This window comes from Hyperoodon ampullatus, assembly GCF_949752795.1.
Source record: "Hyperoodon ampullatus genome assembly, chromosome: 2".
Lineage (NCBI taxonomy): Eukaryota > Metazoa > Chordata > Mammalia > Artiodactyla > Ziphiidae > Hyperoodon > Hyperoodon ampullatus.
This window is the reverse complement of record NC_136915.1, coordinates 187,884,211-187,899,726: the sequence shown is the minus strand read 5'-3', so window position 1 is coordinate 187,899,726 and position 15,516 is coordinate 187,884,211.

Genomic DNA, 15,516 nt, shown 5'->3' with positions numbered 1-15,516 from the left:
GACAATGTATCTCTCTCACACATTGTTAATTTAGTTTTCAATTTCCATTTAAACTAATCTTTGTTTTTGAAAATGGTATGTTAAAAAAATTAGTGTCATGACAAAAATTGAGAATTTCTCTAATTTTTGTGATCTGAGAGTTTTAGGTCGTGCTAAATAAAATAATGGATGCAATAAAACAATTGCTTTTGTTTTTAGCCTCTTGCAAATCAAGGAAAGACAAATATCCATTTAAAGTGGAAAATTCTCAGTTTCTAAACAAAATATATAACCTTTATTTTTTTCTCTTTTCAACTTATGTTTTTTATGATTAATAATGTTTTTAAAAACCTGAAGCATTGTGCAAGTGAAGGGATGGTGAACATTTGTTTACAAAAGGCCTTCACAGCAGCAAGATATCTCATGTATTTCATGTTGTTGCATTTAAAACCTGACTCTTATCTAATCACATTTAAGTTGCCGGAAAAATATAGGCAAACAACTCTTGAGACATTCCCTTAATTGTTTTCTTGTGGTAGTGTGCAAAATGCTGGAAATAATTGCAAACAAATTGTATCTGTCTGAGCAAAAGAAACAATCTGTATGCACTTAAATACGGCAATTGAAGACTAATTATTTCCATCAGAAACAAATATATGTATGTGGACATCTTGGGTAATGAATTTGGCCAGTTCATATGACATTTTATAGCTACCAAACAAAGGGAAGAATTTATGTACAAAATTTTCAGTTACATTCACCAGGGAATATAATGTCGCATATAATCCTTAATAGAAAACGATATACAAAATCATTTTCAACCTCGTTAATAATCACAAATGCAATTTAAAATATTACTTTTCCATTTATAATTGGTAACTTTTAAAAATGGTAATACCCTGGGCAGTGACATAATATTATATATTTCTTGTTGCAACTCATACATCTTTATTTCTTTTTAGAAAGTAGTTTAATGATATGTATCAGGGTCATTTTTTGTTCACCTCTACTCTACCATAAATTTTTATTAAAGTAGTACATGCAGAGAACCACACAAATTATGACTATCCAGCTTGATGAATTTTCAAAAAGTGAACACATCTAAATGTGAACAGTGAAAAATATTAGTAAATTAATACAATGGCCCAGCTATTATCCCCCCAAAGTAACCAATATCCTTGCTTTTAGCACCATGAACACTGCCAAACAACTAAAGTATTTATATTTCCAACAATAATGTATAAGAGGTCCCATCCTCCATATCATTGCTAACACTTGATATAATCCAGTTTTCTTTTTTAAAAATTTAGCCATTCCATTAGGTGTGTGTAGTTGAAGTTTTCATTTGTATTATTTCATTGCAAACTAATAATGCCAAATACTGATTCATACATTTGTGAATTAGTAGGATTTCTTTCCCTAGTCTCTCTATATGTATGAATTATATATGTATAACCAAATTTTTATATATAACCAATTCTATATATACATACATATATGAAACCAAGCATGGTGTATGATAAAATTTTCCTTTCCTGATGTTTTGTAAGGTACATTTCTCATAAATTAATTAAGCTCTGCAAATGTGGATCTCTTTCCAAGAGTTTATAATGATTCTTGACTAGTTTTTTAATAATGTACTTTATGGACATAGAATGTCAATGCAGTAAAATGCTCCCACTTCAGGCATGTGCTTTGATGACTTGTCACAAATATATAAACATAAGTCACTACTACAACCAAGATATAAAACATTTCCATCACACCCAAAAGATTCATCTGTAACCCTTCCCAGTCCTCACCCCTGGAGTCACTGGTGTGCTTCTCACCAAGATTCCATTTTAAAGCAATACTACAGCAAAGGTCCTGAGGAGAGACCAGTGAGGTAGGAGGAAACCAACCAAATGAGGAAAGGGATTCTAAGAGGAAGAAGTAAGCAACCGTCAAATGGGGTTGATCATTTATGCTAGATGAAACGTGAGTTAGAACTAACCTATGGCTTTATCAAGGCAGAGGTCATGTCTTAATTTGACAGGAGCAGTTTCTGTGGGGTAGTCGAAGATAAGTCCAAACTGAAATGGTTATAGGTGAAAATGAGAAGAAAAAGAATGGGACATAGTGAGCATAATGATGCATGTCTTTCAGAGTTTTGTGACCAAGGCAGAGCAAAGGAAGGAGACAGTAGCATACTTCTCAGAACTCATCCTACTGCTCTTCCACTCATTCATTCTCTATCTGTCACATGGGCCTTTGGCTGTTTCTCAGTCATGCCAGTCACTGTCTCCAATGTTGGGTCTTTCTCAGAATGCCTTCCCTCACATCTCCTCTTGCCTAACTGTCTTCAATTTTGCTTAAATATCGTCTTCAAAATTTGGCTTTCCCTGTCCATTCGGATGTTAACTGCCTCTCTCCCTCCACCTTCATTCTGCTAATCCCGCTCAACCTGCTTCAATTTTTATTTTTTTCCTAAGCACTCAGTACTTTCTAACATACTACACAATTAATTTATTTATGATGTTTATTGTTTACAGCCTGTCTTCACTAGAAGGTAGCAGGAATCTTTGTTTTGTTCACAGATGTATTAGAAGCACCTAGAAGACAGTCTGTCACGGAGTAGGTACTCAAAAAATATTTGTTGCATACATAAATCACATTGTGGTGGAAAATAATGGCTTTGAACAGACCAGTAGAAGTCTAGTATCAAACAAACAGGAAATAATGACAAAATATCTTGTTTGGGGGTGGAAAGACTAGTGGAGAAGTGGAGCTGTAGTAAGGCTGTTACACTTTTCCCTCTGGAGGATTAGCAGAAGGAAGGAGCTCCAAAAGAGTAACTGCGGAGGCGAGAGGCTAAACTCATTAAATCATGTTCATCTAGTTAGAATATTTTTCCCAGTTAGTAGGTGAAATTTAATTCAAGGGAGGGGGAAACATGAATTTTAAGAAGGGAGACCAGGTACAGATTCGTTAACAGGATTCGGGCCATGGCTCAGATGTGTTGATTCTGTACCAATGCTTATAACACAAGGGGTGTTGATGGCATTAAACACATAGATGATATAATAGAAAATAGTGTGAGGTAGCAAAAATACTAGGGAATAATACTATATTAAAAAAATAAAGAAGTCTGGTAAAAGTACAAAAGAAAACATGAACAGCAAACTTCAACCCAGCAGCAAATAATTGCACATTAGCAGTATCAGGATTTCAAAAAGAGATATTTAAGGTGCATATGTAAATGACATATTTTCACATGCAATGGGTATTTAGATTTGCATTTATCCCTTTTTATGCATCTGTTTGTGTATACAAATAAGTTATTTGCATGCATAATGTGGACACTCCTTCTTAATATTGGACTTGTTAGAAGATGGGTCATGGTAGCAGAAGGAGTTTACCTTCTGAGAACTGAAAGCATCAAACATTCAATGTGTTTAGTATAGGTTCACGAGAGAGAAATTTTCAGTTTTTAAAATCAAGAATATGTCCCTTTGGTATAAATTAATTATCTTTTAAACTGTGCTAAAATACATATAAAATTTACCATCTTAACCATTTTGAAGCATACAGTTCAGTGGTATTAAATATATTCACTTCGTTGTGGAGCCATTGCCACCATCCATCCCCTTAACACTTGTCATCTTGTACATCTGAAACTCTATACCTATCAAACCATAACTCAGTCTTCCCTGCTTCCAGTCCCTGGCAACCACTATTATACTTTCTGCCTTTATGATTTTGATTAACTAGCTCTTATAAGTGGAATCAGACAGTATTTGGCTTTTTTGTGGCTGGCTTATTTAACTTAGCATGATGTCCTCAACATCCAGCAATGTTTGAATATACTGAAGAGTTTCCTTTCTTTTTAAGGCAAATATACTATTGTATGCATATACCACATTTTGCTTATCCACTCATTATTTGATGGGCACATGGGTTGCTTCCATGTTTTAGCAATGTAATAATGCTGCTATGAACATGGAGTACAAATACCTCTTCAAAAGCCTACTCTCAGTTCTTTTGGGTATATACCCAGATGTATTAATAGAATTGCTGGATCTTGTGGTAATTCAGTTTTTAATTTTTTGAGGAATTTCCGTACTGTTTTCCACAGTGGCTGTACCACATCATATTCCCACCAACAGTGCACAAGTTTCCAATTTCTTCACTTCCTTGACAACACTTGTTGTTTTCTGGGGTTTTTTTTGATGGTAGCTCTTCTAATGCGTGAGGTGGTATTTCATTTTAGTTTTTATTTGTATTTCTGTACAATCTCACATATATGGTCAAATAATTTTTAACAAGGGTGCCAAGACTATTCATGGGAAAAGGACAGTCTTTTCAACAAAAAGTATTGGGAAAACTGGACATTGGCATTCAAAAGAATGAAGTTGTACCTTACTTAACACCATATACAAAAAACAATTAAAAATCAATTAAAAATCAAGGACCTAAATATAAGACCTAAAACAATAAAACTCTTAGTAGAAAACATAGGATAAAATCTTCACAACACTGGATTTGGCAATGAGTTCTTAGATATGACATCAACGGTACAGACAACAAATGAAGAAACAGAAAAATTGGACTTCATATGTTTTTTTTTTAAAAAATATGCATCAAAGGACACTATCCCATTAAAGATGATGTGATATATATATACATATATATGTATATATTTATACACGTACACACAATGAAATAGTACTCAACCATAAAAAGAATGAAATAATGCCATTTGCAGCAACATTGGTGGACCTAGAGATTATCATACTAAATCAGTAAGTCAGACAGAGAAAGACAAATGTCATATGATATCATTTATATGTGCAATTTAAAAAATGATACAAATGAACTTGTTTACAAAACAGAAACAGACTCACAGGCATGGAAAACAAACTTATGGTTACCAAGGGGAAGGGAGGAGTAAGGGATAAATTAGGAGTTCAGGATTAGCAGATACAAACTACTGTATATAAAATAGATAAATAACAGGGTCCTACTGTATAGCATAGGGAACTATATTCAATATCTTGTAATAAACTCTAATGGAAAAAAAACTGAAAAAAATATATATACACTATATATATGTACAGCAAAGTGATTCTATATATATGTTCCTGGTGTACACCAGAAACTAACACAACATTGTAAATCAACTATACTTCAATTGAAAAAAAAAAGACACCATCCACAAAGTAAAATTTATTTTGAAGGAAGAAATTAATTGATCTATGATTAAGATAGCCCATCATAAGTTGTGGTAATTATAAATCAAAACAGATCAAATAAGTCAAATATATATATAATTAGCCAGAAGGCAAGTCATATTTTCCAGAAATTAGTAAGAAATTATGTATATTATTTCCACTCCATATACTGTATCCAACACAATTTTTGTTTAGTTTTATTACCTTAGCAATAAAACATTTAAAAGAAAGTCCTCTTCATTTTATGTATACAAATTATCTATAGGATATTTTGTAAGCATGATTATCCAATGAAAACTTTTGAGTGCCTAATATGTATAAAAATTCTCATAAACATTGAGTTCAATCCTAAGAGTAACTTATTTCTGTCACCAAAAGGTTTACCATCAAATGAAAAGATCAAGGAATTAAATTATGTTGTAAAACACTTATGTACCCGACAAACACTAAAATATAGGCATAATGAGGAAGTCCACATAAGAGATTTTTATGTGATTAGGAAGATTATTCAGAATTAGTATTTAAACTGAGTCTTGAAGATGCAGATGTTGTTTAGAAAATACTGCTTTTAAAAAATGATTTTCAGAAATAGATGTTTGCAAACCATGAAAGGAAACATTTCATAAGAAAACCTATTCATAAGTGATTAGCAAAATGGTATAAGCCAGTAGAAATCAAATAAGTAGACTAATGAATATCCCATTAACAAAGAGTATATAAAAATCCCAAATTGAAGAAAAAGGAATTACCTAATTTTAAAATAATTATCTTTAAAATTCTGAATCTTTCAGTATTTTTAAATGATGTAAAAATCATCTATTTAGAGATACTATGTTAAATTGTCATTATTATCTTTTTTACATTGTAATACTTCTTAAGCTATAAAAGTCCAAAATAAAAATTTTGTAATTTTTGTTCAGTTTCAAAACAAAGAATTTATATAAAGTACATTAAGAAATATTCAATACAAAACAATAAAAACACAGCCACTTTGAAAGACAGTTTGAGAGTTTCTTACAAAACTAAACATATTTGTACCAAAGTCCAAAGTTTACACAAGTGTTTATTCTGAATGTTGTACTTTCTATGGGTTTTGACAGATGTATAATGACATGTATCAATGATTAATGTATTATACAGAGTATTTTCACTGCTGTAAAAATTTCCTGGGCTCTATGTATTCATTCCTCTCTACTCCAACACCTGGCAACCAATGTTCTTTTTACTGTCTCCATAGTTTTGCTTTTTCCAGAATGTCAGGTGGGATCACACACGATGTAGCCTTCTCAGATTAGCTTATTTCTTTTAATAATATGCATTTAACGTTCCCCCATGTTTTTTTTTGATGGCTTGATAGCTCATTTCTTTTTAGCAGTGAATACTGTTCCATTATCAGGAAGTACCACAATTTATTTGTCCATTCATCTACTGAAGGACATCTTGGTTTTTTCCAAGTTCTGGAAATTAAGAATAAAACTGCTGGGCTTCCCTGGTGGCGCAGTGGTTGAGAGTCCGCCTGCCGGTGCAGGGGACATGGGTTCGTGCCCCGGGCTGGGAAAATCCCACATGCCGCAGAGCGGCTGGGCCCGTGAGCCATGGCCGCTGAGCCTGCGCGTCCGGAGCCTGTGCTCCACAACGGGAGAGGCCACAACAGTGAGAGGCCCGCATACCGCAAAAAATAAATAAAAAATAAATAAAATAAGAATAAAACTGCTATAAACATCACATGCAGGTTTTTCTGTGGACAAACATTTTCAACTCATTTGGGTAAATACCAAGGGGCATGACTGTGGATCAATAAAAACAGAAATTGGTTTTCTGAAGTCTAAGAAAACGTAAGAATCTCTGGCAAGACTGAATGAAGAAGAAAATGAAGAATAAGTTTATAAGAAAAAAAACAAAAATAATAAAGATTTAAGATCCCCGTATTTTAAAAACATAAGATTAAGGTAATATTATAAATACTTTTATATTGATATGTGAAAATTTAGAGGAAGAAGATTCATGTTCAAACACAACTTTAAAAACTGATACAAGAAGATATAGAAAATGGAACACTCTTAAATTTACCTAAATTAATTATTCATAAATAAATTTTGAATTCTTCCAAATGTATATGGCAAAATTTATACCAAACTAATATAAACTATTCCAGAATATAGAAATAGCACCAAAATCTCCTTAAATCTTGTAAACAATGGATCACATATTACTGTATAAGTCCTGTGGAGTGTTTTTTTCCACAATTCTTAAAACTGAAGTATTGATGATATACAATATTATATTAGTTAAAGGGTATGGCATAGTGATTCGACATATAAGTCTAGTAACCATCCATCAAGCAAAACTATTACAGTATTACTGATTATACAACTTAGTCTGTAGAGCACATCCCTGTGATTTATTAATTTTATAACTGAAAGTTTGTGTTTCTTAATCCCCTTCACCTATTTCACCCAATCCCCCACTTACCTCCCCTCTGGCAACCACCAGTTTGCTCTCTGTATCTATAAGTCTGTTTCTATTTTGTTGTTTGTGTGTTTGTTTTGTTTTTGAGATTCCACATATAAGTGAGATCATTTGGTACTTGTCTTTCTCTGTTTGATTTTTTCACTTAGCCTAATACTCTCTAGGTACATCTATGTTGTTACAGAAGGCAAGACTTCATTCTTTTCTACAACTAGGTAATAGTCCATATTATAGGTATAGATTTTCCCAAATTGAGGCGGTGGACTTTGGGAGCAAAGATATGTATTATTTTTACCTTTTTCTCTTTTTGTGAGTGTGTATGTGTATGCTTCTGTGTGTGATTTTTGTCTGTATAGTTTTGCTTGTACCATTTCTCCTAGGGTTCTGTCTGTCCGTTTTTTTTTGTTTTGTTTTAGTATAGTTCTTAGCACTTATAATCACTGGTGGATTTGTTTTTGGGTTTGGTTGCTCTCTTCTTTCTTTCTTTCTTTTTTTTATTACTTTTTAATTTGTTCATTTTTAATAATTATCTTTTATTTTTTATTTTAATAACTTTTTTATTTTATTCTATTTTTTTCTTCCTTTCTTTCTTTTTTTCTCCCTTTTATTCTGAGCCATGTGGATGACAGGGTCTTGATGCTCCAGCTGGGTGTCAGGCCTGTGCCTCTGAGGAGGGAGAGCTAAGTTCAGGACATTAGTCCACCAGAGACCTCCCAGCTCCATGTAATATCAAATGGCAAAAATCTCCCAGAGATCCCCATCTCAACACCAAGAACCAGCTCCACTAAACGACCAGCAAGCTACAGTGCAGGACATCCTATGCCAAACAACTAGCAAGACAGGAACACAACTCCACCCATTAGCAGAGAGGCTGCCTAAAATCATAATAAGTTCATAGACACGCCAACACGCACCATAGGATGCGGTCCTGCCTACCAAAAAGACTAGATCCAGCCTCATCCACCAGAACACAGGCAGCAGTCCCCTACACCAGGAAGCCTACACAACCAACTAAACCAAACTTAGCCACTGAGGGCAGACACCAAAAACAATGGGAACTATGAACCTACAGCCTGTGAAAAGGAGACCCCGAACACAGTAAGTTAAGTAAAATGAGAAGACAGAGAAACACACAGCAGATGAAGGAGCAAGGTGAAAACGCACCAGACCAAACAAGTGAAGAGGAAATAGGCATTCTACCTGAAACAGAATTCAGAGAAATGATAGTAAAGATGATCCAAAATATTGGAAATAGAGAAAATACAAATGTTTAACAAGGACCAAGAACAACTAAAGTGCAAACAAACAATGATGCACAACACAATAAATGAAATTAAAAATTCTGTAGAATGAATCATTAGAATAACTATTGCCAGAATAACTCAGGCAGAAGAACGGATAAGTCACCTGGAAGATAAAAGAGTGGAAATAACTACCACAGAGCAGAATAAAGAAAAAAGAATGAAAGGAATTGAGGACAGTCTCAGAGACCTCTGGGACAACATTAAATGCACCAACATTAGAATTATAGGGGTCCCAGAAGAAGAAGAGAAAAAGAAAGGGACTGAGAAAATATTTGAAGAGATTTTAGTTGAAACTTCTCTAATATGGGAAAGGAAATAGTTAATCAAGTCCAGAAAGCACAGAGAGTCCCATACAGGATAAGTCCAAGGAGAAACATGCCAAGACACATAATAATCACACTATCAAAAATTAAACACAAAGAAAAATTAAAAGCAAAGGGAAAAACAACAAACAACATACAAGGGAATCCCCATAAGGATAACAGCTGATCTTTCAGCAGAAACTCTGCAAGCCAAAGGGAGTGGAAGAACATATTTAAAGTGATAAAAGGGAAAAACCTACAACCAAGATTACTCTACCCAGCAAGGATCTCATTCAGATTCGAAAGAGAAATTAAAACCTTTACAGACAAGCAAAACCTAAGAGAATTCAGCACCACCAAACCAGCTTTCCAGCAAATGCGAAAGGAACTTCTCTAGGCTGGTAACACAAGAGAAGGAAAAGGCCTATAATAACAAACCCAAAACAGTTAAGAAAATGGTAACAGGAACGTACATATTGATAATTACCTTAAATGTAAATGGGTTAAATGTTCCAACCAAAAGACATAGACTGGCTGAATGGATACAAAAACAAGACCCATATATATATGCTATCTATAAGAGACCCACTTCAGACCTAGGGACACATACAGACTGAAAGTGAGGGCATGGAAAGAGATATTCAATGCAAATGCAAATCAGAAAAAAGCTGGAAGGCAATTCTCGTATAAGACAAAATATACTTTAAAACAAAGACTATTACAAGAGACACAGAAGGACACTACATAATGATCAAGGAATCAATCCAAGAACAAGATAAAACAATTGTAAATATTTATGCACCCAACATAGGAGCACCTCAATACATAAGGCAAATGCTAGCAGCCATAAAACGGGAAATCGAAATTAACACAATCATAGTAAGGGACTTTAAGACCCCACTTTCTCCAGTGGACAGATCATCCAAAATGAAACTAAATAAGGAAACACAAGCTTTAAATGATACATTAAACAAGATGGACTTAATTGGGCTTCCCTGGTGGTGCAGTGGTTGAGAGTCCGCCTGCCGATGCAGGGGACACGGGTTCGTGCCCCGGTCCGGGAAGATCCCACATGCCGCAGAGCAGCTAGGCCGGTGAGCCATAGCCACTGAGCCTGCGCATCCGGAGCCTGTGCGCCGCAATGGGAGAGGCCACAACAGTGAGAGGCCCGCATACCGCAAAAAAAAAAAAAAAAAAAAAAAATCCATAGAAAGTGGACTTAATTGATATTTATAAGACATTCCATTCAAAAAAACCAGAATACATTTTCTTCACAAGTGCTCATGGAACATTCTCCAAGATAGATCATATCTTGGGTCACAAATCAAGCCTTGGTAAATTTAAGAAAATTGAAATCATATCAAGTATCTTTTCCAGCCACAATGTTATGAGACTAGATATGAATTACAGGAAAAATCTGTAAAAACTACAAACAAATGGAGGCTAAACAATACACTACTTAATAACCAAGAGATCACTGATGAAATCAAAGAAGAAATTAAAAAATACCTAGAAACAAATGAAAATGAAAACACGATGACCCAAAACCTATGGGATGCAGCAAAAGGAGTTCTAAGAGGGAAGTTTTTAGCAATACAATCCTACCTCAAGAAACAAGAAACATCTCAAATAAACAACCTAACCTCACACCTAAAGCAATTAGAGAAAGAAGAACAAAAAACCCCAAAGTTAGCAGAAGGAAAGAAATGAAGATCAGATCAGAAATAAATGAAAAAGAAATGAAGGCAACAAGAGCAAAGATCAATAAAACTAAAAGGTGGTTCTTTGAGAAGATAAAAAAAAATTGATAAATCATTAGCCAGACTCATCAAGAAACAAAGGGAAAGCACTCAAATCAACAGAATTAGAAATGAAAAAGGAGAAGTAACAACTGACACTGCAGAAATACAAAGGCTCATGAGAGATTACTACAAGCAACTCTATGCCAATACAACGGAGAACCTGGAAGAAATAGACAACTTCTTAGAAAAGCACAACCTTCCCAGATTGAACCAGAAAGAAACAGAAAATAAAAACAGACCAATCACAAACACTGATATTGAGACTGTGATTAAAAATTATCCAACAAACAAAAGCCCAGGACCAGATGGCTTCACAGGCGAATTCTATCAAACATTTAGAGAAGAGCTAACACCTATCCTTCTCAAACTCTTCCAAAATATAGCAGAGGGAGGAACACTCCCAAACTCATTCTACAAGGCCACCATCACCCTGATACCAGCACCAGAAAAAGATGTCAGAAAGAAAGAAAACTACAGGCCAATATCACTGATGAACATAGATGCAAAAATCCTCAACAAAATACTAGCAAACAGAATCCAATAACACATTAAAAGGATCATACACCATGATCAAGTGGGGTTTATGCCAGGAATGCAAGGAATCTTAATACATGCAAATCAATCAATGTGATACACTATATTAACAAATTGAAGGAGAACAACCATATGATGATATCAATAGATGCAGAAAAATCTTTTGACAAAATTCAACACCAATTTATGACAAAAACCCTACAGAAAGTAGGCATAGAGGGAACTTACCTCAACATAATAAAGGCCATATATGACAAATCCACAGCCAACATCATTCTCAATGGTGAAAAACTGAAACCATTTCCTCTAAGATCAGGAACTAGACAAGGTTGTCCACTCTCACCACTATTATTCAACATAGTTTTCGAAGTTTTAGCCACAGCAATCAGAAAAATAAAAAGAAATAAAAGGAATCCAAACCAGAAAAGAAGTAAAGCTGTCACTGTTTGCAGATGACATGATACTATACACAGAGAATCCTAAAGATGCTACCAGAAAACTACTAGAGCTAATCAATGAATTTGGTAAAGTAGCAGGATACAAAATTAATGCACAGATATCTCGTGCATTCCTATATACTAATGATGAAAAATATGAAAGAGAAATTAAGGAAACACTCCCATTTACCACTGCAACAAAAAGAAAAAAAACACCTAGGAATAAACCTACCTAAGGAGACAAAAGAACTGTGTGCAGAAATCTATAAGACACTGATGAAAGAAATTAAAGATGATACAAACATGTGGAGAGAAATACCATGCTCTTGGCTTGGAAGAATCAACATTGTGAAAATGACTCTACTACCCAAAGCAATCTACAGATTCAGTGCAATACCTTTCAAACTACCAATGGCATTTTTCACAGAATGAGAACAAAAAATTTCACAATTTGTATGGAAATGCAAAAGACCCCGAAAAGCCAAAGCAACCTTGAGAAAGAAAAACAGAACTGGAGGAATCAGGCTCTATGACTTCAGACTATACGACAAAGCTACGATAATCAAGACAGTATGGTACTAGCACAAAAACAGAAATATAGATCAATGGAACAGGATAGAAAGCCCAGAGATAAACCCACACACATATGGTCAACTTATCTTTGATAAAGGAGGCAAGAGTATACAATGGAGAAAAGACAGCCTCTTCAATAAGTGGTGCTGGGCAAACTGGACAGCTGCATGGAAAAGAATGAAATTAGAACACTCGCTAGGACCATACACAAATACAAACTGAAAACGGATTAAAGGCCTAAATGTAAGGCCAGACACTATAAAACTCTTAGAGGAAAACATAGGAAGAACACACTGTGACATAAATCACAGCAAGATCCTTTTGACCCACCCCCTGAGAAATGTAAATAAAAATAAAAATAAACAAATGGGACCTAATGAAACTTTAAAGCTTTTGCACAGCAAAGGAAATCGTAAACGAGATGAAAAGACAACCCTCAGAATGGGAGAAAATATTTGCAAATGAAGCAGCTGACAAAGGATTAATCTCCAGAATTTACAAGCAGCTTATGCAGCTCAGTATCAAAAAAAGAAACAAACCAATCCCAAAATGGGCAGAAGACCTCAATAGACATTTCTCCAAAGAAGATATACAGATCACCAACAAACACATGAAAGGATGCTGAGCATCACTAATCATTAGAGAAATAGAAATCAAAACTACAATGAGGTATCACCTCACACCATTCAGAATGGTCATCATCAAAAAATCTACAAAGAATAAATGCTGGAGAGGGTGTGGAGAAAAGGGAACCCTCTTGCACTGTTGGTAGGAATGTAAATTGATACACCTGCTATGGAGAACAGTATGGATGTTCCTTTAAAAACTAAAAAATAGAACTACCATGTGACCCAGCAATCCCACTACAGGGCATATACCCTGAGAAAACCATAATTCAAAAATAGTCATGTACCAAAATGCTCATTGCAGCTCTATTTACAATAGCCAGGACATGGAAGCAACTGAAGTGTCCCTCGACAGGTGCATGGATAAAGAAGATGTGGCACATACATACAATGGAATATTACTCAGCCATAAAAAGAAACGAAATTGAGTTATTTGTAGTGAGGTGGATGGACCTAGAGTCTGTCATACATAGTGAAGTAAGTCAGAAAGAGAAAAATAAATACCATATGCTAACACTTATATATGGAATCTAAAAAAAAAATGGTTATGAAGAACCTAGGGGCAGGACGGGTATAAAGATGCAGATGTAGTGAATAGACTTCAGGACATTGGGAGGGAGAAGGGTAAGCTAGGACGACGTGAGAGAGTGGCATGTACATATATACACTACCAAATGTAACATAGATAGCTAGTGGGAAGCAGCCGCATAGCACAGGGTGATTAGCTCGGAGCTTTATGACCACCTAGAGGGGTGGGATAGTGAGGGTTGGAGGGAGACGCAAGAGGGAGGAGATATGCTGATATATGTATATGTATAACTGAATCACTTTGTTATACAGCAGAAACTAACACACCAGTGTAAAGCAATTATACTCCAATAAAGATGTTTAAAAAAATAAAATAGCATAGTCACCCTATAAAATAATTTTGTAGTTTCTTGTAAAATTAAACATGCAACTACCAATTGGCCTAGCAATTGTCCTCTTGGGCAATTATTCCAGAGAATGGAAACTTATATTCACACAAAACATATACGCCAATGTTTTTATCAGCTTTATTCATAACAGTACAAGAAGTAAACTACCTACTTGTCCTTCAACAGGTAAATGGATAAATAAACTGTGGTACACACGTACCATGGTATACCACTCAGCAGTAAAAAAGAATGAATTATTGATTGACAGGACTTTAAGATATCTCAAGGGAATTGTGCTGAGTGAAAAAAAAAGCAAATATCTAAAGATTACATAGTATGAGTTCATTTATATAACATTCTTGAACTGAAAAAATTATAGTGATGGAGAAAAGACTATTAGTTGCCAGGGTTTGTTGAAATGTGTGAGAAGGAGGTAGATGTGATTATAAAATGGAAACAGGAGGAATTTTTTGGTGATGAAACTACTGTATCTTGAGTGTAGTAGTGGATACATGAATGAACATGTGATAAAATTGCAAAAAAATACAAATACAGACAAACTGCAAGTAAAACTGGAGTAATCTTAAGAGGACTGGTGGATGTCAGAAAGAGAATGGAAGGAAGGAAGGAAGGGAGGGAGGGAGGGAAGGAGAGAGGGAAGGAGGGGAAGAAAGGGGAAGGGAAAGGGAGGAAGAAGGAAAGATTTTTAAAACAGGTATTATTTGCACAATGAACCATATGTTCATATAAGGAACATGGTTTCTATGACAAATGTAATTTTCTATTCTATAAAGGATTTTATAAACCAATTTCTACAGATAAAATTGTTCATGTCTACTTTATCAAATGCATATCGAATATTTGTTTAAGGTAGTTTCTGCAAGAAGTGATTAAAATACATGAAAACCAGTTCAGTTGTCATTTATTAACAATGATTAATTCCAGTCAATCAATTTCCATTGCCAAAGCTCTCTTTTCTATGTTTTAAGTGTTTCCTTTATTTGATTTATTTAAATTTTTCAATTTGATAAAATCATGATGGTGATTCAAGGGAGGATTTAGATAAATTAGGGATAAATTCCCCAAAGTTAAGGTGAATTCTGATTTATAATTCATTCTGAATTGCAGTGATAAAGCAGGGGAGTTTATGATAGGGTGATACAAGGAAGAAGAGGGCAGGAGCTGCTCTCAGGGGCAAATATCCATCTCCCTGATCAATCACAGAGAGGAACTGGCCAGAGCATTTGGGCATCTTTAAACACACACACACACACACACACACACACACACACTTTTACATGTCTGTGCATACTCAAGCACTAAAGAAAAGGAGAGGAGAAGAGAGGAAGAGAAGAGGGAGAGG